The sequence below is a fragment of the Amborella trichopoda genome, chromosome 9 (genome assembly GCF_054954075.1).
Source record: "Amborella trichopoda isolate Santa Cruz 75 chromosome 9, AtrichopodaSantaCruz75HAP2 v2.0, whole genome shotgun sequence".
Lineage (NCBI taxonomy): Eukaryota > Viridiplantae > Streptophyta > Magnoliopsida > Amborellales > Amborellaceae > Amborella > Amborella trichopoda.
Window position 1 is genome coordinate 49,464,827 of NC_142344.1, and position 25,484 is coordinate 49,490,310.

Below are 25,484 nucleotides of genomic sequence, written 5' to 3' on the forward strand. Positions count from 1 at the left end.
TCCAAAAAAATCCATCTGAAGATTTTGTGGTCTAAAAAACAATGCAAATTCGCATGAGAAGAACTAAAAAAAGGGATTGTATACTATAATGTGAAATTATAGTACGATATGAATATTGTCTCTCCTTTTTGTACTAAGATTAGGAAAGTTATTTATTATGTTAATTATCACATATTGTTTTGTAACTCTATAAATTGACTGTACACATTTTATTATTACAGAAATACAAAAAGCATTTTATTATTACAGAAATACAAAAAATACATATTTCTCACATAGTATGAAAGCAAGGTTTGACGGTTCCTGCAATACCACCCTTCTAAAATCGAGTATTTGAATACCGCGAGAAATACCACCGTACCGGAGTCTGAATATTGGTATCTGAATACCGCCGTCTATATCTGAAACCGTCTGCTCAAAACCACCATCTGCTCAAACCACCAACTCTCAAACCGCCTTTTGAAACTACCCCTGTTATCTTGATCTGAAACCGTATGCCCAAAACTGCCATCTTCCCAAACCACCTACTCTCAAAACTACCAGTTCAAACCACACCCATAACCGCCATTTTGAAACCACACCCAAAACTGCCATTTGGAAAACCAAATATCTGATCCCAAAACTACCATTTGTATCCAGATCCCAAAACCGCCATCTAAAACCTCTACAAAATAAGGCCCTAATTCTTCTCTCCACTGCACAACGGGTGTTGGTCTCTCTTTTCACTAAAGCAAGAGTATTGCACAGGCTGAGATGTCTCCAACAAACTAGAGAGAGAAACTGCAATTAGATAAAGAACCAGGTATCACCTCAAAAATTCTCTTGTGAACCAGAGCAAGGAGCCAGCTCTGAGATCTCAATCAAAGCAGCAGAAATCAAAACCTGAGAAGTATATCTCTCCGGTGTGCCGTGTCAACAAAAATGAGAATTATCTCAAATATGGCTTTTCAACTGTCCCATGTAACCCTTTGGCACACTTTCCATATGTGGCCTCTCTTTTTGTTGAAATTTTAAAAGACATGTACTCACGTACTCATTGTGAGATAAATACAAAATTCAACTATACTCAAATTTACTACACCCTCATGATTACCACACAGCCCACTATATAGATAACTACCCATTACCTAGATAACTACCTATTACATCCACTGTTTTGCATCATCTTTAACAAACTGCCCACTACCTAGATAACTACCCATTACATCCACGCATCGTCTTTAACAAATTACCCACTATCCAGCTAACTACCCATTACCTAAATAACTACCCATTACATCCACTTTTTTGCCTCATCTTTAACACTTCCCTTGATACAAATTTCATTTTTTTTTTCTTTTAAATCTCTTCTTGTTTCTTCTTATTTCTTCTTCTGCATCTTGCTTTTTTTTCTTCTACTTTTTTTTTTTTTTTTGTTTCTTCTTCTACTTGCTGCTTCTTGCTTCTTCTTCTTCTTTTTGCTTCTTTCTTCTTCTTATTCATTTCTTCTTCTTTCTTTTTTTTTTTAAAAAAAACATATTTCATTTTTTTTTCATGTCTTCTCATGGCATCATCATGGTTTTTCATGACATGACAAACTAGGATTGTCCTGTTTTTCTAAACACAATTTCTTATTTTATGCCTTTTTATTTGGCACCATTTTTAGTCTTCTTATGGCATCATCATGCCTTTTCCTGAGATGACAAACTAGGACTTGAATGTGCTGTTTTTCTAAACACAATTTCTTTTTTATGCATTCTCATTAGGCACCCTCATGCATTTTCATGGCATCATCATGCCTTTTCATTACATGACAAACTAAGACTTCGATGTCTTGTTTTCATTTTTCAAAAATTAATCATTTTTCCTACGCCTACGCTAAGCATGAATTTCCCATCATCCCTTTCCATGGCAAAACATATTAGGACCGCAGTGTCCTGTTTTTCTTCTTTCCTAAACATCATTTTTCATTTTCATTTTTCCTATGCCTACATAGGCATGGATTTCCCATGAGGACTACTCATGTTCGTCTTTAGAATTTTTTTTTCTTTTCTAAATCTCATTTTTTGAAAACTTTTGCAAAAATACGACAACAAGAGCTCTCCAATTTTTTTTCCCTTTTTTTTTTTTTTTTTTTTTTTTTAATTCTTCATCTTCTTTTTCCAAGAACATCACAATTTTTTTTCTCCTTTTTTTTTATTGCAAATCCTTTTTTTTTTTAATCACCTTTTTATTTTTAATTAAGACCCAAACATTATTTTCATTTGAAATTTTCAATGCTTATAAAAATCTCCTTTAAAAATTGGAATTGATGGTCGAGAAGTCTTTGAGTTGCTATTGTTTGCCATATGGCAAAAAGCACAAAAATAAAGAAATTTGTGACCCCTTCCTTTGATTTTTGTCTCTGTTCTCCTCTCAACGTAATAAATCTCCACCAATGCCTATCTCTTAGGTCACTTAGCCCTCCAATGCCTATCTCTTAAGTAACTTAGCCCTCGGCTCTGATACCATATCGAAATTATAAAAGAACACGTATTCACGTACTCATGGAGAGATAAACACAAAACTCAACTATACTAAAGTTTTCCACACGCTCACAATTCAAATCAAGTAGATCTATAAATAAATGAAAATCTTGAAAATGGAGGGTCCAAATAATGTGTTCCAAGATGTACGATTTTTATAATTTGAATTTTTTTTTTCCAATAATATGTTCTAAGATGTACTATTTTTATAACTTGAAATCTTTTTTTTCCCTTCTACATCTTTATATCTCAATGTCGATATGACCAATTAAATGTCTTTCTAACTTCAAAACAATGTGTTTTTTTCAGGGATTTTAGTTGTGTAACTTAATTCTATATTTTAAGGTGTCAACTTTATATAAACTTTTTTCTTTGTAAAGTTAGTTTTGTGATTGTCCATTGGTTGACAGTTTTGCTAGCATGATGAAGCTTTCTACATTGATAGCTTTGCTAGCATGATGAAGCTTTCTACATTCATTTGCTTTTCTCTATTGGGCTTCTGGTAAGTTCCTATATTCCTCATTCAATGCAATCTCCCTCTCTCTCTCTCGATCTCTCGAATATTTTTATTTATATTGAGACTCTCTCTCTCTCTCTCTCTCTCTCTCTCTCTCTCTCTCTCTCTCTCTCTCTCTTTCTCTCTCTCTCTCTCTCTCTGTACTTATAGCCTTTCTTTCTTACCACTTGGTGGCAAGAAAGAAACTCCTATTTTCGAGACTTTGGTTTTCTTACTTGTTCATGATATTGAAGTTTGTGTACCAATGACATAGAGATATAGAGAAAGAGAAGAGATAGAGAATGTGTCTTGAATCTACTAGATTGTTCATGACATTTCCTTTCTCTACCCTCTCTCACTTCTTTCCAAGAAACTCGCCCTTTTAACTCTTAGACTGATTTACTTATGGATTCTAATTTTTTTTTAAAAATACAAAATGTTTCCTTTATAGTCAAAACCTGCTTTATTTTTCTTTTCTTTTTTTTTTCAGAATTTATCCTTGACTCGAGGATGGAATCCTCGATCCAAATTTTCATTACTTTCTTTTTTGAATTTTTTTGTTAGTAGGGCAATGCTCCAAGCTTTAGGGCAGTCTAATAAAAAAACAAAAAACAAAATTATATTTTGGTTTTAGAAATTTTGGATGGAGGGGCAATTTTGTAAAAAAACCAAAATAACACAAGTTGACCAACATTTGTTGTAATTTCTACCTATAAATGGAGCATTTTGTATTTTAGAAAACCTTTATTGTATTTTAGAAAAATTTATAGTCCCTATGTAAATCCCTAAGCAGTCTTAGCACTGCAATCCTTACATTCATTAGTTTTTTGTTTTTAGGCAATTCAGTAAGGAAGACAAGCCCCAACTTTTTTTTAAATAGATTAGAGCGTTACATTTTTTAAGGTGTTAATTGGGGGTGTCAGCTGTAGCAAAGTATACCACAATGTGGTAACTGGGTGTGGGGATGCTAGCACCATGACTCGAGCCCCTTTACAATGTTCATTAGTTTATGTGCCGACAAGGATGGTTGTACGTGAATGCTAAAGAGAGACAGTCTCACCTGCAACCCAAGGATAAGGTACCATGGATAGCAAGCATAACAGTAATATGTTTGTTTGGGTTTTCTCAGTTCTCAAAGAGGTGAAAATGTTTTCAATGGCAAAGAGAGCCTGGACAACGGTGAGCTGTAGTTGAAGAACCGAAAGATTTACGCAGCGGAGTGGGTTCAAAGCTTGGTGGTGGCTACGGAATCAGACTCAGTGATGTGCCCCATGGTCCTAACTCAATCGGGAGCCACCATCTTGGGGGCAAGCCGCCCTCCCTCCCATAGGGCCGCATGCTCCAGAATGTTCCCCATGGTCCTTAGGCAATCCATCGTCGGGGCAGCCCGCCCTTTGTCTTAGGGGGCCGTATTCTCCATGAGGTGCCTGGCGCCCCGACCCTTTGCACCATAACTGAACTCCTCCGATAATCAAACCCTAGAAATCCCATAGCCCTTACAATACTGCAAAATTTTGGAGCCCCTGATTGATTTTCTTCTCTCTCTCTGATGGTAGTCTTCCTAGTATGCTACGAGAATATATAGTTTCCTCCATATTATGTTGTGTATGCAGTCTTCCTCGGTATTATGTTTTGTATGATTCATCATATGCTTGCATTTTTGAGACAATTTATATTAAACTTATAAAGCTACGAGTTCATCTTCATTTGACTATATTCTCGAGAAGGAGATTCAATACTTCCAGTATTGTAATTTTGAGGCTATTATAATTGTTGGCGGTTATAGAAACCGAAAACTTAACATCTTGTAATATACAAGATAGGAAACTCATTATCTCATTTCCATAACCGTCAACAAAAATTATAGTGAGACCATTTTGCAATATTGTAAGGACTATGGGATTTATGGGATTCGATGAGACGAGTAATCCGGTGATGGTCCGAAGCGTTGGACCGGTGGGCAAAAATCTGAGAACTCTGCTGCTCTGGGGACTAGGGAGAGGGTGGGCTACCCCCACCATGGTGGTTCCCAATTGGGTTACAACCACAGGGCACATCATGGAGGTTACGGCCCTCCAAGGCACAGGATGGGCTACCTCAACCATGGTGGTTCCTGATTGGGTTAGGACCGCTGGGTACATCATGGAGCATGCGGCCCATTGGGACAGAGGGCTGGCTTCCTCTACCATTGTGGTTCCCAAATGGGTTAGGGCCGCTGGGCATATCATGAAGCATACGGCCCTACGAGACAGAGGGCGGGTTTCCCCCACCATTGTAGTTCCCAATTGGGTTAGGGCCGCTGGGCACATCATAGAGCATACAGCCAATCGGTGCTAAGGGTGGGTTTCCCCCACCATTGTGGTTCCCGATTGGATTAGGGCGGCTGAGCACATCATGAAGCATACGACCCTCCAAGACAGAGGGCGGCTTTCCCCCACCATTGTGGTCCCCGATTGGGTTAGGGCTGCTCGGCACATCATGGAGCATTAGGCCCTTTAGTGCGGAGGGCGGGCTCCCCCACCATTGTGGTTCCCAATTGGGTTAGGGCCGCTGGGCACATCATGGAGCATACGGCCCTTCAGTACGGAGGGCGGGCTTCCCCCACCATTGTGGTTCCTGATTGGGTGAGGGCCGCTGGGTACATCATGAAGCATACGATCCTTTGAGACAGAAGGCGAGTTTCCCCCACCATTGTGGTTCCCGATTGGGTTAGGGCCGTTGGGCACATCATGGAGCATATGGCCCTTCAGTGCTGAGGGCGGGTTTCCCCCACCATTGCGGTTCCCGTCTGGGTTAGGGCCATTGAGTACATCATGAAGCATATGGCCCTTCGAGACAGAGAGTAGGTTTCTCCCACTATTTTGGTTCCCGATTGGGTTAGAGCCACTTGGCACATCATGGAGCATACGGCCCTTTAGTGCTGAGGGCGGGCTTCCCCCACTGTTATGGTTCTCGATTGGGTTTGGGACGTTGGGCACATCATGCAGCATATGGCCATTCGGGGCAGAGGTCGAGCTTCCCCCACCGTTGTGGTTACCGATTTGGTCAGGGCTGCTAGGCACATCATGGTGCATACGGCCCTTCAAGGCAGAAGGCGGACTTCCCCCACTGTTGTGCTTTTCGATTGGGTTAGGGTTGCTGAGCACATCATGGAGCATACGACCCTTCAGGGCAGAGGTCGAGCTTCCCCCACCATTATGGTTTCCGATTAGGTTAGGTCCGCTGGGTACATCATGGAGCATACGTCCATTTAAGCCAGCGGTCGAGCTTCCCCCACCATTGTGGTTGCCGATTGAGCTAAGGCCGCTAGGGACATCATGGAGCATACGGTCCTTTTGGGCAGAAGGTGGGCTTCCTCTACTGTTGTGCTTCCCGATTGGGTTAAGACCGCTATGCACATCATGGAGCATATGGACCTTCAGGGTAGAGGTCGAGCTTCCCCCACCATTGTGGTTCCCGATTGGGTTAGGGCCGCTGGGCACATCATCGAGCATACAACCATTTGGGGTAGAGGTCGAGCTTCCCCCACCATTGTGGTTCCCGATTGGGTCCGCTGGGCACATCATGGAGCATGCGGTTCTTCAGGGCATAGGTCGAACTTTTCCCACCATTGTGATTAACGATTGGGTTAGGGTCGTTGGGTATTTCATAGAGCATACGGCTATTCAGGGTAGAGGTCGAGCTTCCCTTACCATTGTGGTTCCCGATTGGGTTAAGGCCGCTAGGCACATCATGGAGCTTGTGGCCCTCTAGGACAAAGGGTGGGCTACCGCTACCATGGTGGTTTCCGATTGGGTTTTGGCCGCTAGGCACATCAAGAAGCATACGGTCACTCAAGGCATAGGTCGAACTTCCCCCACCATTGTGGTTAACATATGGGTTAGGGCTGCTAGGTATTTATTAGAGCATACGGCCATTCGAGGCAGAGGTCGAGCTTCCCCTACCATTGTGGTTCTCGATTGGGTTAAGGATGCTAGGCACATCACGGAGCTTGCGGCCCTCCGAGATAGAGGGCGGGCTACCCCTACCATGGTGGTTTCCGATTGGGTTAGGACCACTGGGCACATCATGGAGCTTGCGGCCCTTTGATATAGAGGGCAGGCAGCCCTCACCATTGTGGTTCCAGATTGGGTTAGCCACTCCGAATCCACTCCGCTGCCAATATTCGCTGAAGAAATTAGATTCCTGTTCTTCAACCTCAGCTCGCATTTGTTCATGCCTGCATTTCTCAAGGTAGTCCCCTCTCCAAGTACTGAAATCAAAATAAAAACAAATTACTATATTTGACTCTTTATTCATTCTAACTTAGCCTTGCAAGTGAGACACTCTCATGCATGCATGCTATCTATGTCATGACGTAAAAAATTACATCCGTATCATATTTAAATGCTGATAATAAGGTCACATATAATTTTATTTAAAACTATAAAATTGTACCAACCTATACATATTTTAAAATAAAGTGGTCCGGACATAATTTTTTCAAAATATAAGAGCGTATTGTAGCGATCAAAAGTTTAAACAATGAGGTTGAGAGCAAGTGAAAGACAAGAGACAATGGGAATGTCATAGGCATTGTAATAGACAATCTCTTTCTCGCTCTATTTCTCTCTCTTTCATGGGAGACACACAAGTACGAAAACTAAAAAATATATAAGTCTTCGTATAGAGTGAGAAAGAGAGCCTCAATCTTAAGAACAATTGAAAAGATTGGACTCAAGGCATACATAGTCAAAATATTAGGTACCACATCATGACATTTTGAGTTCTATGCCTACCACGGGTAGTAGCCCTTCCCCATCTACTCAAAAATAAATAAAAGTAAAATGAATGAACAAAAATGTGTCAATAGAGAGATTCTTAGAAAAAAAGAGAAAAAGAGGTGGGGAAAAAAAGAGAGAGAAAGAGGTGGTACATCATTGCAGGGAATGAGGAAGGCAAGAACTTACCAGAAACACAGTGAAGGGCAAAGAAAATCAGTGCAGAAACTGTAGAAAGCTTCATCATGCAAACAAAACTCTTTAAGAAATGGACAATCTCAAAACTATGACTTTGCTGGTTCTCAAAGTTAATAGCCATTTTTATAGAGAATTAGGAGCAAATACTTGCATAAAATCGAGCATGCGGATTATTTATTTAGATAAAATCGTGGTTTCTCTAAATGGGAATGAGTCTCTCAAAATATGATGATCCAATCTTTGTGTTGTTTTCAAAAAATACGAAAATATCTTCATAACACGGGTACTTCCTAGAAATTTAAAATACTTTATGAGATAACAAGTTGAAAATTTCAACTTTCAAATTTTCATGACATTAGCCATGAAAATGTTTTGATAAGGCTGCAGCCCTAATAAAATAAGTAAAGCCTCACCCTAAAACTCACGAAAGATTACAATTGTTGCGTTAGAAACCTTCAAATTAATCATCGTCCTTGACCATTACAGTTGTGAAAAAAATTAGGATTCCAAACTCTAAAAATGATGTCTATTATAAAACAATTTGTCCATTTCGTCGAAAAAATGAGTATTAATAGATAGCAAGATTTGTACTATTTTTTTAACGTCCAAATTTCATAGTTCGCTTAAAAATTGAATTTAGAGCCATCATGAAGATTTATGATGCCCAAAGTGCTTTCCGAATGAGGATATGAGATGAGGCTTCACTTTGTTTTCGCAAAGCCGGGCGTTATTGAAAATACATTCTATATTTCAAGCTCACCTAGACCAAGGTACTCGGACCTTGGTTGAAGCTAATTACTCGGCCAAGCCATAGTAGACACGAACGAGTTATTTACGCTATTAAAAACATAAAATTCAAATAAACAATTAAAAATTAGATAAATTAAAAAGGTAAATAGAAATCATTGGAAAACTAATTGCTTGTTTGTTCTAAAAAACCATGCTAGAAAGCCAAAGTGAACATAGAAGACAAAAATAATCCTGAATAAGGTAGAACATTAACAAATGCAAAGAAACCATTTAAAAACAAACTTAAAAAGGGAAAGTACCCGTCCACATCAAGTGGACAGACCCTTCCAATGGTTAAGATCTCGTATGGTCATATCCAATGACCAAAAGTTAGTCTCACATTTTATTCTTTTATTTAAATAAAACATTTATTTGAATTTTTTAGTGCAAGCGTATTTTTACAAAGCTTACTCCTAAAAGAAGGCATAAATTGCATGTATTTTTTGCTTAGGATTCGACTGGGTAAGGCAATCGGACTCGAGGTTAATGATCCTAGCGAGTCTAATGCGTGAGGAAATTTCCAAACCATTTGTTCTAAATAAAGGATCTGTGTGTTACCTTCGGTTGACCCCCAAGTACACTCCCCATTAGGGGCCTTAAACGTCCTAAAATGTGCCAATTCACTAGGGCTTGCCTTCCCCAGAACGATAACACCCACCCTCCTCAGCCTCCTGACCACTCCCGCATCTCGTGGCACCATCGAACCGAGTCAAGCAACGAAAGTGATCCAGCCATGGTGTTGAGCTGGTCTCGTGTTGCTATGTTACCCTTTAACAGCACCGGTATCCCATGTAACCCTTTGGTGCACTCTCCTTGTGTGGTCTCTCTCTCTCTTTGTCAGCCCTGTCGGCCTGGTCCAACGCATCCGGGTTCACCTCGAGCACTGCACGTAGAAGCAGGTTGAGCGCGTTAATTTCTCGGAGATAGAACTCGACAAGGTCTCTTGATGTGAGCTTCTTGCGCTTGAAGGCTTCTTGAATTTGGTTCACTGTGGCTTCCTTGATCTCAAAGGCAAAAGAGGGAGAGATAACAAGCAAGAGGGGCAGAGCAATCTGGTTTCAGCAAGTACCCATTGTTTGTGGACCGTCAGTGTACGCTGCAATATTTTATACACTAGCGGATGGTTCTCCTATTGTGGTCCAGCGTGCTGCCATTTTCAGGTCTGGCCTTGTTTGTAGATGGATGGTGGAGATTGGACTGGAGAGGGAGTTTCTCAATGTTGATCTGCAATAGACCATTGGAGGAATGGCTAGATCACAAACACTAGCCAATTTATGAGGGTTTGACGACGAGATTCTCCTCAAATATTATAATTATTATTATTATTATTATTATTATTATTATTATTATTATTATTATTATTATTATTATTATTATTATTGTTATTATTATTATTATTATTATTTATATTATTATTAAAGTATGTAAGTAGGGATAATAGGCCCCTAATTGTTTTTGAATTAGTTAGTGGGTTTTGAAGCTACAAGTGAAAGCCACAACGTGCAACTGAGATATGGGGTGTACTACCACCACGAGCTCAGCTCCTCTCCCTCCTCTAAGACTTCCACTCGGCTCTATGCCATGGTTTGGGAGTGGAATTCTTATACTGCCATGGCATGCATATATTTAGCTTGAAGGAGGTTGTATGCCATGGTTTAAGACGAGATTCTCTATTAAGGCTTCTTTTTTTTTTGGGTAATTCAGTAGGGAAGATGGCCCCTACTGATTTAAATTAGTTAGTAGTTTTTGAAGATGCCAGTTTGAATGAAATCCACCTTTTTTAAATTATTTAGTAGTTTTTAAATGTGTCAGTGAGAATAAAAGCCACAACGTATAATTGCGGTATATGGTATACTACCACTAAAAGAATATCCCCCTCTTTTTCTTCTTTTTTTTCTATGTATTGAAGTGAGTTTTGCCATTTTTGGACTTCCGAACTGCTTCGTTCCCTATTTTGAACAACTCAAAACTAGCCGATTCCTTTATTTTATCCCTTTAGATTCAATTGGAAATTTCTTTTATGTGTATTAATATCTTGGGCTGAAATTTTCAAATATTTATTGGTTTACGGCTGACTTTAGTAGAAAACACAGTTACCAGCTTGATATCCTACATTGGCTAATGGGCTTGCTTGGAGCCCGTAAACTTAAACCATAGGGCCAGTCAGTCCTAATCACTTCCCCAGAACTATCCTAGACCTAAAACGTAATTTTGTTCCCTTCCAAGGACTCCCTTCCTAGTTTGAACCATAGTTACCGGGGGCGGGAACAACTCCCGGTTTAGAGAGCGGGAACAACTCTTGCTTTAGGAAGCGGGAGCGTCGGATTGACAGCTGGCCAAAGCTACAAAGTTTGGAACCTTAAACTCACAAAAATCCTTAAAACTTAGAAATGGACTGAAGGCATAGGTGTTCAAGGTGTTGGGTGTTACAACATAATGTTTTAAATTTCAGTCTTATTATGAGTATAAGATCCTTATCCAAATGATATACTTTTTTAAAAATAAAAACCTCAAAATCGTACGTACAATGTACCATTAGGTGGAGCTCAGACCAGCGTATCGTGGCCTTAGTACTTTTAAATCTTATTCCAACTCCAAACACAATCTTCTCTAGCTTATACGACCAAAACAATGGCTCCCATTCAAACCTCAACTCTTGGTGTTAGACCTGTGTGCCCAGCTTATCAATTACTCTCACATCTTTTCCTTTTTCTCTTTTCATTTTCTTTCATTTGTTTGCATAACAGTCTTTTTTTTTTTTTCAAACGATTTCTAAAACCTTTTTCTTTGTTTTCTAAAGTTTCTCTAATTTTCTCCTTGGCTATGTGGCGAATGTCTTGCTAGTATGGTCGGACTATGATGGAAAGTTGTTAGGCCAACGTTTTGTCATATGTAATATGCAATGTTGTCAGATTCGTTTTGGAGTTTTTTTTGGTTTGGTGAGAAAATGAAGTATTTCGGTATTTGGACCGATTAAGGGACTTAGAACTTTTTTAAAAAAAATTAATATAAATAAATTAGATATTTATATATAAAAATTAAAAAATAAAAAACATTTTTATATAGGTATTTCTTTTTTGACGGATGCAGACCCAAAGTAGGCCAACTAATCTAAAGTGGCCCGAATTTGACCGAAGCAACGGTATCATGCTTCTCTTCGCTTCGGCTTATGCTTAAAATCTAAAGGCTCCGACCTCTTCGACCGAAGTGAAGTGAGTTTGATAACATTGATAATATGACATGGACCTTTTCTATTAATTTTTATTGATTTTGTATCCTGTAAACTGAGCTGGAAGAAACGTAGTTCTTTCTCGCCCAAGTTTCATGCGTAACAAAGCTATGTAGAGTTTTGTTGTTTTCTCTAATAGGATGATTCCCTTATATTTTTATATTTAGGACATGACTTTTTTTGGTTATTCATTGGTTTGAGATTTTCTTGAAGTTATATCATTAAACTAAAAGTGACATCCTGCATAGTGTAAACATGGAACATGAAATAGTGCATTGTAGTGACATAATGTATGAATTGAATTTTGATACAAGGAAGTCACAATTAATATTGATTGTTATATTTGAAATCTAATAGTTGAGGATATTTGGGCACAAAGTCAAAAATAAAATTTCTCAAATGTTATGATATACTTTAATCTATTGAATTTCATATCCAATAGCTAAAAGTGACTGTGAACTTGTACAAAAAATAAATGATTTCATAGTATACAATGCCATAGAATAAAAGTAATACTAGTGCATATACTAACAATCAAATTATACTAAGATAAAACCAAGTGTTTATGGAACCTATTCGCCGGGAAATATTAATGGATTTGGATTGACAAAGTTCAAGTAATCATCGATCTACCGCGAAAGAAAGATTCAGTTAAGTATCTTAAGAGTATTCATATCATAAAGGTATTGTGTACAATGAGCCAGTTATCTTTGGTACAAGGACGTCAATAATGCTACTGGCTATTACATGTCAAATTTGATACTTTGGGGTGTCTCACAAAGTTTGAGAATTTTTTATTTTTTATTTATAATTCTAAGTTTAATCAACAACACTTAAAAACTATCCGACTTGAAATCTGACGGATAAGAGCGATTATGACTTCCTTGTACTAAAAGTAAATGATCTCTTTGTATGGTTTGCGTATCATAAATTTTATAGATAGAAAAGAAACAAAATATCACTTGAACTTATTTTTTTGTGTGTATTCAAACATTAAAAGCACAATGGGAATAGGCTTGGGCTTGAGTGGTTATTAGTTGATATCAAGCAACGCTACATCCCAAGTTCTATTCCTAACACTGAACTACTCCAAAAATAAAGGGAAAAAAAAAAACCCAAAGAATTAATATTCAGACAAGTGACCAATTTAGATGCATTAATACCAATCATCAGGATGCATTGTATTTATCTTCAAATAAAAGTGGGTCGTACAATTAAGTGCAAAACACAACCATTTGTATCAAGACTTGAAGGTTGGAGGCCTTCTAATGTGTGTTGCTTGCTCAAAAGAATGGGCGATCTCAATCAACTTGGGTTCTGAGCCCCTGAGTCCACCAAAACAAATCCCAAATGGCACACCTTCCTCGTCATAGCCAGCAAGCACAGTGATCCCAGGATAACCTCCAATGGCTAATATGGTATAGACTGGAGTAATAGCAGGAGCCAGAATAGCATCTAATTTCTTCTCCCTCATCACCTTCTCAATACCATTTCTTGATAACTCTTTGAGATTTGATATGGCCCTTTTCACTGGCCTACTGTTTGACCGGTTTAAGCTCTCAGCCGGTTTGAAAATGTCTTGTCCATACTCTTTCAGCTTCTCCTGTGCGAAATAACCATTTATCAGGATCAGTGTTGGAAAACCACGACTTGGGGATGGAAGTCGGGCATGAGTCGAGCCCAGGTTACTTGGCCCGAGTTGGCCGGCCAGGGCAAAAAGTGTTAAAAATAAAACAATACAAAAGAATCCCAAAATATACAAAAAAGTTCTAAAACATGTTTAAAGTAAAATTAAAGAAAACACATCTAAATGAGGTTTAAAAGTAGTAAAATAAAATGGATTTTAAAAGAATAAATTTTGCGATCAGGGTTATTTTAGATATAATCAAAAAAGAAGGGAAAATGTAAAAATAAGTATTCACGGCCAAAACACTACAATATTTTACCAAAATTATAAAAACATAAAGAAACATATTCCAAATAAATTATTATATTTTTGGATTTTTATAAAATTTTTAATTTTTCAGGGAAATTTATGTCCATCCCATTATTTGTTGCAGTAATTATGGTCTGCTTCCAAAATATTCAGTATTTACATAGAAGTCCTCACTCCCCCATTTTTTTATTTTTCTGACTAGTGCTAAAAGGAACATGAAAGTCATGGACATAATACAAAATCATCTTTCTCAATAGAATATATTATTCCATATTTCCAAGAAAACAAACCAACATATTTCATGTTTTCCCTCTAACTGGGAATTTCAATTGTATGTTCAAGGGATGTATCCTGCGCTATTACTTTTTGACCCATACATAGTTTTGTAACAAGCCAATCATCCACTTTGGAGGTTTAAGTCAGATGAAGGAATATACTTTCGCACTAGTTTGGTTAACATTGTCCTCAACAATTCAGAGTTATTTTTGGATTGAATTACTCCTGCTAGATCATGCTTAAGCTCGGGTTTGAACCAACTGAAAAGGTGTATTCATGTCTACTGCAAATCATGAACAAAAGTAAAATATTGATTGTGATATTTATTTTTGGTAATTTGAGGCATCCTTCACACAAGGAGGATCTAAAAATGGTACATGTGTTGAAGAAGAGCGAACACTCTGATGTAATATCATCATCTTTATCAAAGCCTTATCCCAACAACCTGATATACCAAAATACTACCAAAACGGCTCTTGTTGGGGTCTTTTTTTGATGCAACAATTACTACCCATCAAAGAGTCATCTAATATACTTCTAATTGTTCTTCTTCTTTTTTAATTAATGAAAATGGGTAGGGAATCGTTTACCCGTTTGATGGATTTCAGCCTGCTAAAAGAAAAGAGTGAACACCCCAGTATGTTAAAATAAAAGTAGAAATCAATTTGATCCAGGGCTAACATTCAAAAGAGATTAAATGAGGATAGAACATCATCAAGTTCTATAATTAAAGTAGAGAAGGGGAAGGGGATGGGGGAGAGGGCAAGAGATACCTCTTTTGAATGCTTTATATTGAAAGCAATCACATCTGCCAATGTCTTAACAGGAGAAACCAGTAGTTCAGACAAGTAAGCATTCAATGCCTTTTTGAACTCATAGAGCAATGCCAACCCTTCTCTGCTCTCTCGAACATTCAAAATGACATTAATATTTGATATTTCTATGTTATCTACCAGAATGGCTCCCTTTTGCCTGCGACACAACAAAAAGCATATCATAAATCTATTTGAGAATTTTCTGATGCGGTTATTCCATAGCATATTATCAAAATTTGATAATTCCCCATAATAATTCGAAAACTCTTAGGAATTTTTTTTAACAGAACATAAGATAGAAGAAATTTAAAGGAAACAAGTAAAAACAGAAGAAAAATGGAACTTTAGCTTTCAATGGTGTTTGAATTTTGAGTTTCTACAATCTAGTTATTCTCATACTATCTGAACCTCATATTTTCTTTATAAGTGGTATTTTCAATTAATATTCATCTTTTAGATGAGTTTTATTTTAAAGAAGACAAAAATCAAAATAAAATAAGTGCAGTGTTAGGATAACAAAGAGAAATACATCCTTATGAAAAGACCCCCTGCCTTGAGAAATTAGGATCCCCATTCTTTTCCCGCTAAGACCCTCTGCCTTGAGAAATTACTTGTATCCCCCAGCAGGTATGAACTTGGATGCTGCTTTTGTGGCTTTCTTGTCCCTTTGATCAAAACCACAATTTCATCCAAAACAAACACTGCATCCAATACAGTCCGACAAATTGGCCTGCCATTTTCAACATGTTAATCCAAAATGTATACGAAATTGTTCAAAGTCAATATGTAGCATTCTAAATAACAATTATTGAATCTGAATATACTGAGTGGATTGGAAGGAGGTAATCAATCCTATACTGTTCTAGCAATAGCACACATAACTGGTGAAAGGGAAACTATGCCACACGCACTTTGTATGGTGGGTATGACATAGAATCACAAACTGTTCCTCCATAATTTCACGATTAATTTTCAAATAGAAAGACCAATATAAATAAGAACAATTTCCTAAAAAGAAAATAAAAGATCAATATTACTCCACCTATCACTGAAGCAAACGGTGGTGATGATCCTATTCTGTATATATACTTTCACAGTGAGGGAAGCATGCTGTCCTTTAAGGAATATTGGGGGTTTGTGCTACATAATTGCTTCTCATATTTATGTACAGAAAGCTTACCCAACAGTTTCTTGTCAAGGAGATATAAGAATAACTCCAGCTCTACTAGTGAGGCCAAGAGTGGGCTTGATCCCAACTACGGTGTTAGCACTTGATGGAGTAATGATGGAGCCATCAGTTTCGGTGCCTAAAGTTACAGTTGCTAGATTTGTTGCAGCACTTATCGCTGACCCAGTGCTCGATCTAGATGGGTTAGCCGACAGGACATAGGGGTTCTTTGAAAAAAAAAAACCAGAAAACAATAAGAAGAAGAAGAAGAAGAAGAAGGAAAAGAAGAAGAAAATTGTGCTCATGCCATATAGGTTCAAATCTAAAGCATAGCATTCATGGTTTAACATTATAAGGGGTAAGTAAAGATAGTTCATTGCATAAATTTGTGAAAAAAATGCGAAAGCAATTTTATTTAATAATTTTGGTCCACCTCCTGGCAGATTGATCTTGATCAAACAGTTGATAATGTATGTTATTATTTGAATTTTAATTACTTTCTATATATGAGAGATTTGCAATTTTGGGCATGTGTATTTGTCACCGTCTCACACCTAAAATATTAGAAAAATTTGAAATAACCAATATCTATGTTGTGCAGGTAAGTTCACCATTTTCTAATTTTGAATTATATTTTTTTCAGGTGCACCTAAGTGGGGCTGCACTCAAAATTTTAGCCCAATTTTATTTGTTATTTGAAATAAAAATTATTGTCATCATCATTAGAGTTTTTTCTCAACTAATTGAGATCGACTACATGAATCATGGTCCACCATTTTGCTCTATCAAGTTATTTGGAAACAAAAATGAAATTTATTAACTATGCACCAGCTCAATTGTCTATTGGAGATCAAATAGCTCAGAAGTAGACTTAAAAATGAAGAAATAGATTAGAAATTGCCTCGGCCAAGCCGAGGTTGAGTTACCTTGCCAACTATGTCGAGTCTTGAAATACTCGAAAATATGTGGATGTTTTTCAATGGCTCCCAAAAGTGGACTGTTTGAAGACATTTTTCAGCTCCTTGGTCCCTGATGCGTAATAAAGAGGACGTCGGTCAATAAAGCCTTGACATACAGTGGAATTCTCGACAGTCTCATAAATTTCCCAGAACAAGTAAAAATTTTCTCAAGTACGTTAAAAGGCAACCTGCCAAGTTTCATTGCAATCCGACATGTCTAAGGAATTGCAGACAAAGAAACAATTTCAGAAAAATCAGTCTCTAGTACCCTGAAACGGACCTCGTAACTATAGCTCTATTTTTAGAGCATCAAATTGCTATAGAACTACCACCATTGGATCCGACACGGTCGAAAACCCCTATAGGTCAAGTTTCAGCTTAATCAGGCACTTCAGGACAAAGTTATGGGTAAAAGACCAAAAATGGGTTGGCCGCCCACTATTCCCGTGCACCCTCCCGACACCAAATCACCATTAAAGGTGGTTGTTTTTACAGTCTCGGGTAGTGTCCATATCTCATTCGTCCTGAGTCGGATCGCGTTTGGACCGTCCTTGTTACGATGCCCGAACAAGGAGAGAAGCTAGAGAGAAGTTACTAATCCGTGAAGAAAGTTGCAGAAAAATTAGCAGCGACATGCCTTGCTTAAGCGACCAAATGACAGAGCTCGCAGTTAGATTGATGCGAGACTAGTTCCATCATGTGCGTAAGGTCTAGGGCTATCTCTAGTCCGAACTCTGTACATGAGGAATAGTCAGATTTCGCACACAAAGCCAATAAAGTGACTGTAAATTTCGGTGCAGAAATTTCAGATTCCGGTCAAAACTCAAAAGTTGCAAAATCTTCGTCTGGGCACGAAATCGGGCAGTATTTGTTGCCATGCGATCGTGGCGGCATGCTTAGTGTGATCCAGTGAAGAAATCATGAAGAAACATTAAGGAACAAGCGCACTATCGATCCGAAGTTTTCAAGATCCATCCAAATTTCGATCCGAAGTTTTCAAGATCCATCCAAATTTCAAGTCGCATGATCGTGGCCTAAAAACATGATCCATGGCTAGAAGTTGTATCAAATCGATCGTCTTTTCGAGCCCTATAAGAAAACAATCATCTTTTGGACAAATGAGCATTAGAGCAATCTCAGATCATCTACGGAAGATCATGTATGTTTTGACGCAGCAGTAGGGACTATATTGAAATTCCATGAATTGTGAGCTAGGGGTAAAACAATCATTTTGCACTATGCTTAGAATTTATTTTAATTCAAAATAATTGTAATTATCATCAATTGAGATAGGCTTTGAACATCCACCCTTGTTTGGGCCCAATTTTATAAATACATGCGAAACTTAATTGTAAAGGGCTTCCCTGGCTCTTCCTTAATTCCCCTTCAGACTTTCAATTGATCAATAAAGCTCAGCTGCAGTATAGGAATGTCGCTTTTGCATATAAGGAAAAGAAGAAGGTTGACCCTAAGCGTCGCTCTTGCATCTGAGGAAAGCGTTGCTCTTGCATATGAGGAGAGGACAGTTATAGGCCAAAAATTGCTCTCATGTCAGAAGCATTGCTCTTGCATCTGAGAAGAAGATGACGATTACAGGCCAAAAGTGGCTCTCACAATAGGAGAAGGTGGAAGCGCTTTGATGGGGTATACCAGACATATGAAGCAGACTTCTCTGGCAAGGAACTGGCCTATGGTGGAGAGCCTACTCTCTTCACAGTGAGGCCCCTTTCACAGAACAACATAGACTTTACTGTTGTGCTGGAGGACTTAGCTTCCAACAGGCATCATAAACACTGCAAGCAATACCCTTTGCTCACCGAATTCATCGCTGTGTATGACAATCGCCGCGCGTAACTCTTCACCGAGCATAACCACAGTCAGAAGCAACTTACTGCCGTTCATGAAAGGATCGTCAAGTGAGCAGCCACTGCCACACGTGATAAATGCCGTATGCGTCATGTCGTTGGCCATGCACGATTGAGGCACTGATAAGCGCCACGTGAGTCTTTAAAGCCAAGCGGCGATTTCTCTTCTTGAGGACTAACGTCGGCTGTGACTAAGAGGGGTAACACTGACTGTGTTGGACAAAGGGTGTAACACCGGCTGTGTTCACTATCGTCGCACGTGTTCGCTCCTGACGGTGACCTTTCACCTTCCCACGACCCTATGTCTCCCCGACGATTGTGCACTTTCCCTAGACTCCTCGTTTTCCTGCGATGACTCGAATCCGTGGCAACCTTTCGTCTCTCCACAACCGTCCGGCTGCTTGCGGCTGTTTACTTCCCTGCGACCGTCGGTTGCCCACCGGGAAATCGTTTTCCCGTTCGCTGGAAACCAATTGTGACACCTGCTCCACTACTTCCCGATGCCAGAAAACACTTCTGCTCACCGCTGCTACTCTTCCACTACTCCCCGGTGATGGAAAGCCGTCGAGAAACAATCAGGAATCCACGGAATTCCTCGGCGACCCTCACTTGCCTCTTTCCCACCTCTCCAGTATCTCAAGAATTACTGACACCGTAGTTCTCACTTGAAGTCCTTTCCTCTCTCTCATGGTTACTGTTTTACTTGAGATAAAAACAGTGAAAAATGGGGTTAATCCCCTTATATAGGAAAGCTTCACCAATGTACCCCTCACAAAGCAAGAATACCTGACAGGTCCCTAAAGGCCAATCGGCGATGGGCCAGACTAGGTCAGGCTTAGACCTAAGGCCCGAATAGAGGCCTACTACCGACCACGCAATGCCGAGCACCAACCTTCAGATGGGATGGACCAGGTCGGGTTCAGACCGTAGGCTCGAATAGAGGCTTACTGCTGCCTGTGCAACGTCGAGCATCGACCTTCAGAAGGACCGGATTGGGCCCAAGCCCAAGGCCCCAACGCAGGCTAAAAGACAGATGTGTTCCATATCGCCGAGCGTGACTACCACTGTGTGCAACCAACGCTGCGCGCGCCAGTACTACTGCTTCCCGTGGCCACTCCCATGCATGTCAGGCCGCTCGTGCTAGCTCTATGTGTGACAATGATTATCGTTGTGTATGTTGCTGTTGTTTGTGGCTAGCGCCACGCATGTCTAAACTTGATCATCGCTGTGAGTATTCTACCACTATCCTTAGTGGAGTTGCATCAAAGCCGTAGGAGTTGCATCCAAGCCGTTCGACGCAGACCATGACTGGTCATCCTCAATGGAGTCAGGAGAAATCCACTGTCCCTCATCCCTAGTAGGAACTACACCCATACTACAGCCCATTGATCCCCAACGAAGTTAAGGTCATGTTTACCCCTTTAATCCCCTATGGGTCAGTCTCGCACCAAGCTATCTTATCCTCAAGAGTCGAGTTCCTTCCGTGAACCTATTCCCCATGGAATTCCATCCTTCACCTTAGGGAGTCATACTTGTCCCCTAATCCCTAGTGAAGTGTGCTTCTCCATCTAAACCCCTGATGGCCTTAATCATTCTATCCCCAGGGAGTCAGATAGCAATCCACAAACCTATTCCCCATAAAGCTTCACCTACTGGGTGACCCACACCATGGTCTGACCTGCATGACCTTAAACTGCACAGTTTTGGTCTGAGCTGCATGACCTTAAATTGCACAACCTTGGTCTAGATGCACGACCTTAAACAACGTGGTCCAAACTATATGACCTTAAATTATAGCAGAGGTCTAGTTGCACGACCATAAATTGCATGGTCCATGCTCCATGACCTTAAAATGCGTAGCCACGGTCCAGTTGTATGACCTTAAACTGGAGTGCACGTCCTGGCAGCATGACATTAAAAAGCTTCCCACCATGGTCCAAACTATATGACCTTGTACTGTAGCAGAGGTCTAGTTGCACGACCTTAAAGTGCATGGTCCTAATTGCATGACTCTAACTGCATAACCACAGTCCAAGCAATATGACCTTAAACCATAGTGCACGTCCTGGCCGCATGATGTTAAACTACTTTGCACAGGTCCCAGAGGCATGACCTTTTACTCACCCCCACACACGCGAACATGCCCTTTAAGTGCATTTTCACATACGTCTTCCCAAACCGACCCGTCCGTGTGCGTACATCACCTTCATCAACTCCCCAATGAATTCCTTCATGACCATTCATCATTCCCCAATAAGTCTCACCCGAGTTCACAAAATGGCGAACCATCCTACCATCCATACTCGTCGTCAGCTAGTGGGTCACCACTTTCCACCTTCCATTCATACATCATCCATCCTTCATAGGTAGCCTCGTGCCAACTCCCCAAAATAAGTCAAGACCACTACCATACTCACTCCATGGCCTCAACAGACTGCCATCTATCTCTACTATGATATAGCTTTGGGACCTTAAACTGTAGTGCACATCCTGGTTGCATGACATTAAAAGGCTTCGTACAGGTCCTGATGGCATGACCTTAAACAGGAATTCATAAAAAAAATGGGCATGGGGTATACCTGGACAAGGGAACGCCATAAGTAAATGACGGACGGGCAAGGTCACGAAACTATGAGTAATAGTGTTCCGTAAATAAAAACCCGGGCACAGTGAAAACCCAAAAGAGCACCGTGAGTAAAAATGAAAAAATAAGCGTGGACATGGACGAAATGTCATGGGTAAAAAAGCTCGAATAAAAAGAAGTTGGTGAAAACTTGCTCTACGGCGCCGCTTCCCAAGTCCAAGTGAAAATCCGCAAAGGACGCTTGCACCAATAACTGGTTGATGCAACACTCACCTCAACAGGCGGCTTCAGCCTACATTCAAAATAAAATCCTTAGTGTCATTATACCAGGACCCAAAACTACGAGCATCAAGCAAGATTCCGACAGCCTGAGTCCATTTTCAAAAAGGACTCGAAAGATAGAAGACTCGCCAAGAAGGTAAGACAAGTCTCATGAGGAAGAGCACTATTCCCACGAGGTCACAAACACACTCCAAGAGATGCCCCAAAAAGACCAGAGTCAACCAGAACTTGGACCTGTTATGCAAACAAATCTCCAAGCAGTAGGCAGGGGTTATACCCCCAGCTGGTCACCTCGATAAACTGAGGTACCCTACCCACCAAGTACAATCTGGTGCACCACGCAGATGGTCACCAAACAAAGCCCTTTCAGCAGACCACCAACAACAAAACAAACAAAACCAAACCAAAATGGGAAAAATGCCCTTCAGCATGGCACTCGACGCCAAACGGGCTTCATTCTGATCAACGAGGTCCATACAAAATCCTCAGCTGTCAGAATCACAATTAGTCCCTTGAGGGTGAAGAATTCTACAGGATCCATCAGAAAAGTCTCTTCTCCCCCTAAAGTCTCCACGGATGGACCTGTACATTGCATCCAAATGCCTGAGCATCCTAGTTACAACATTGCATGGATCTCCTCGACATTCACGTGGTCCTGTAGCAAGGAAGAAAAAAGAAAAAAAAAGCCGAAGGAAATTTTTCGAATGTTGTCCTTCTAGTTTCTCCCTAAGCACAACATTCGGCGGGGCAAGCTGTTTGAAGACATTTTTCAACACCTTGGTCCCTGATGCTGAATAAATACGAAGACATTGACATACAATGGAATTCTCGATAGTCTAAGAATTGCCCCATAATGAGTCAGAATGTTCTCAAGCACTTCAAAAGGGCACCTGCAAAGTTTCGTAGCAATCTGATATGTCTATGGCAGTGCAGACAAATAAACAATTTCAAAAAAATTAATCTCTTGCACCCTAAAATAGACTCCGTAACTAGAGTTTTATTTTTGGCTCGTCAAATTGCTATGGGACCACCGCCATTGGATCCGGAACACCCCTATGGGTAAAGTTTCAGCTTAATCGGGCACTCCAGGGCAAAGTTATGGGTAAAAGACCAAAAATAAGTAGGCCGCACACTATTCCCATGTGCCCTCCCTGCTCCAAATCACCATTAAATGTGGTTATTTTTACAATCTCGGGCAGTGACTTTCGGATGCCATATTTCATTCGTCCAAAGTCGGATCATGCTCAATTTATGAGCATGTTCATCTCATCAAGACGAGCATTTTGATATATGGCACGCCCCGTGACGACGCCCGAACAAGAAGAAAAGCTAGAGAGAAATTGCTTATTTATGAAGAAAGTTGCAGGAAAATGAGCAGCGACACGCCTCGCTCGAGTGGCAAAATCATGGCTCTCGTAGGTCAGATTGACGTGAGACTAGTTCCATTGTGTGCGTAAGGTCTAGGGCTAGCTCTATTTCAATCCCTGTACATGATGAACAGTCAGATTTCACTCACAAAGCCAATAAAGTGACTGTAAATTTCGGAGCCGAAATTTCAGATTCCAATCAAAACTTAAAAGTTGCGAAATCTTCGTCCGGGCACGAAATCGAGCTGCATTTATTGCCACACGATCCACACGGTATGCTTAGTGTGATCCAGTGAAGAAATCACGAAGGAACATCAAGGAACAAGCGCACTATCGATCCAAAGTTTTCAAGATCCATCCAAATTTCAAATCGCATGATCGTGGCTTAAAAACTGATGCATGGCTCGAAGTTGGTATCAAATCAATCGCCATGCCGTGCCCTACAAGAAAACAATCATCTTTTTGACAAACGAGCACTAGACCAATCCTGGATCATCCACATAAGTTCACGTACGTTCTAGGGCAGTAACAGAAACTGTTTTAGAATTCCATGAATTATGAGGTAGGGGCAAATCAGTCATTTTACACCACTTTTAGAATTTATTTTAATTCAAAATAATTGTAATTATCATCAAATGAGATAGTTTTGGGCATTCACCCATGTTTGGGCCCAATTCTATAAATACATGCTAAACCTAACTGTAAAAGGCTTCCCTAGCCCTTCCCTGGTTCCCCTTCAGACTTTCAATTGATCAATAAAGTTCGGTTTTCTTCTTTGAATTCATGGGTGTGTCTTGGAGAGAGAGAGAGGAGAGAGAGAAGAAAGGGGTTGGTATCCTTCGGTAAGGTAATTTTCTCTCTCCTCCTCTCGTCTCTCTCTTTTTCTCTCAACTCGTCTCTATCTTCTTCTTTCCTCCTTTTTTTTCTCTCTCTTGCTTCCTCTTTCTTTTCTTTCTTTTTTTCTCGGCTTCCCTCTCTTCTTCTCTGTAGACACGCACAGTTATTGAGCAATGCATGTCATCTTTTGCCTTCTCTTTCTCTAACCCACATGGCGATGATAGTGTTGTGTGTGTCTCATTCTCTCTCTTTCTTCTTCTTGTCGATCTTTCTCTCTGTTTCTCTCTGACTAAATGTGCATGGTGATAGCACCGCCATGCATGAACCTCTCTCTCTCTATTCTAGTTTTCTCTATCTCACATACACGGCGATGACAACGCCGTGTGTGTTTTCTTCTCTCTTTTCTTCTTCTTCCTCTTCTCCTTCTTTCTTTATTCTCTCTCTGTTCTATCCTTCTCTATGTCTCTCTCTGTCTGAACATGCATGGTGATGGCAACGCCGTGCATGAATCTCTCTCCCTACTTTCTTCTCTCTCTAACAAACATGACAGTGGCAACGTCGTGCGTCTTTCTTGCTCTCTCCTTCTCCCTTCTCGTCCTGCTTTATCTTTCTCTTTGTCTCTCTTTGTCTGAACATGCACGGCGATGGCAACCCCGTGCATGAATCCCTTTCTTCTCCCTTCTCTCTCTGCTCTGTCTTTCTCTTTGTCTCTCTCCGTCTGAACATGCACGACGATGGCAACTCCTTGTACGAATCTCTCTTTCTGTTTTCTCCCCTCTCTGACACACATGGTGGTGGCAACATTGTGCATGTTTCTTTCTTTCCTCTAACATGCACGGCGATGGCAACACCATGCACAAATCTCTCTTTCTATTTTCTTCTCTCTCTGACACACACGGTGGTGGCAACGCCATGCGTGTTTCTTTCTCTCATCTTTCCCTATTCTTCTTCTCTTTTTCTTAATCTCTTTCTCTCTCTTTCTTTCTTTCTCCTCTTACTCTTTCTTAATCTCTTTCTTCACTTTCCTTTTCTCTTTCTTCTTTCTTTCTTTTTCATGTCTCATTGTTCACCTTCTCTCTCTACTTTCTTTTTTTATCTTTCCCAAAACTCTCTCTCTCTCTCTGTCTTTCTTTCCCCCACCTTGATATTCCTTTTCTCTCTCCTTTCTAGTCGTGCACGAAGATGCTCATCGCCGAGTATGACGCTTTTAGTCTTTCTTTATCTTCTGGATATATGTGCAGTGAGTCGGGCCTTAACCCGAGTGGCGGGCCGGGCCTCTATCCAAATCTCCCCTTTCCCATGTGGTGCACAGCAATGATCATCACCGCACATGATATTCCTTTTTCATTCCTATCTCTCTCTCTTTCTATCATCGACTGCAAAAGTTGATCGTCATCCATGTTCTTTCTCTATCATGGA

The 25,484-nt window shown here is 40.1% G+C and overlaps 1 pseudogene; it reads right to left on the reverse strand.

Moving 5' to 3' along the window:
- Positions 1-13,216: 13,216 nt before the first annotated feature.
- The window catches only part of LOC18441701 (putative amidase At4g34880), a 30,438-nt pseudogene continuing 18,170 nt past the window's right edge, over positions 13,217-25,484 (reverse strand).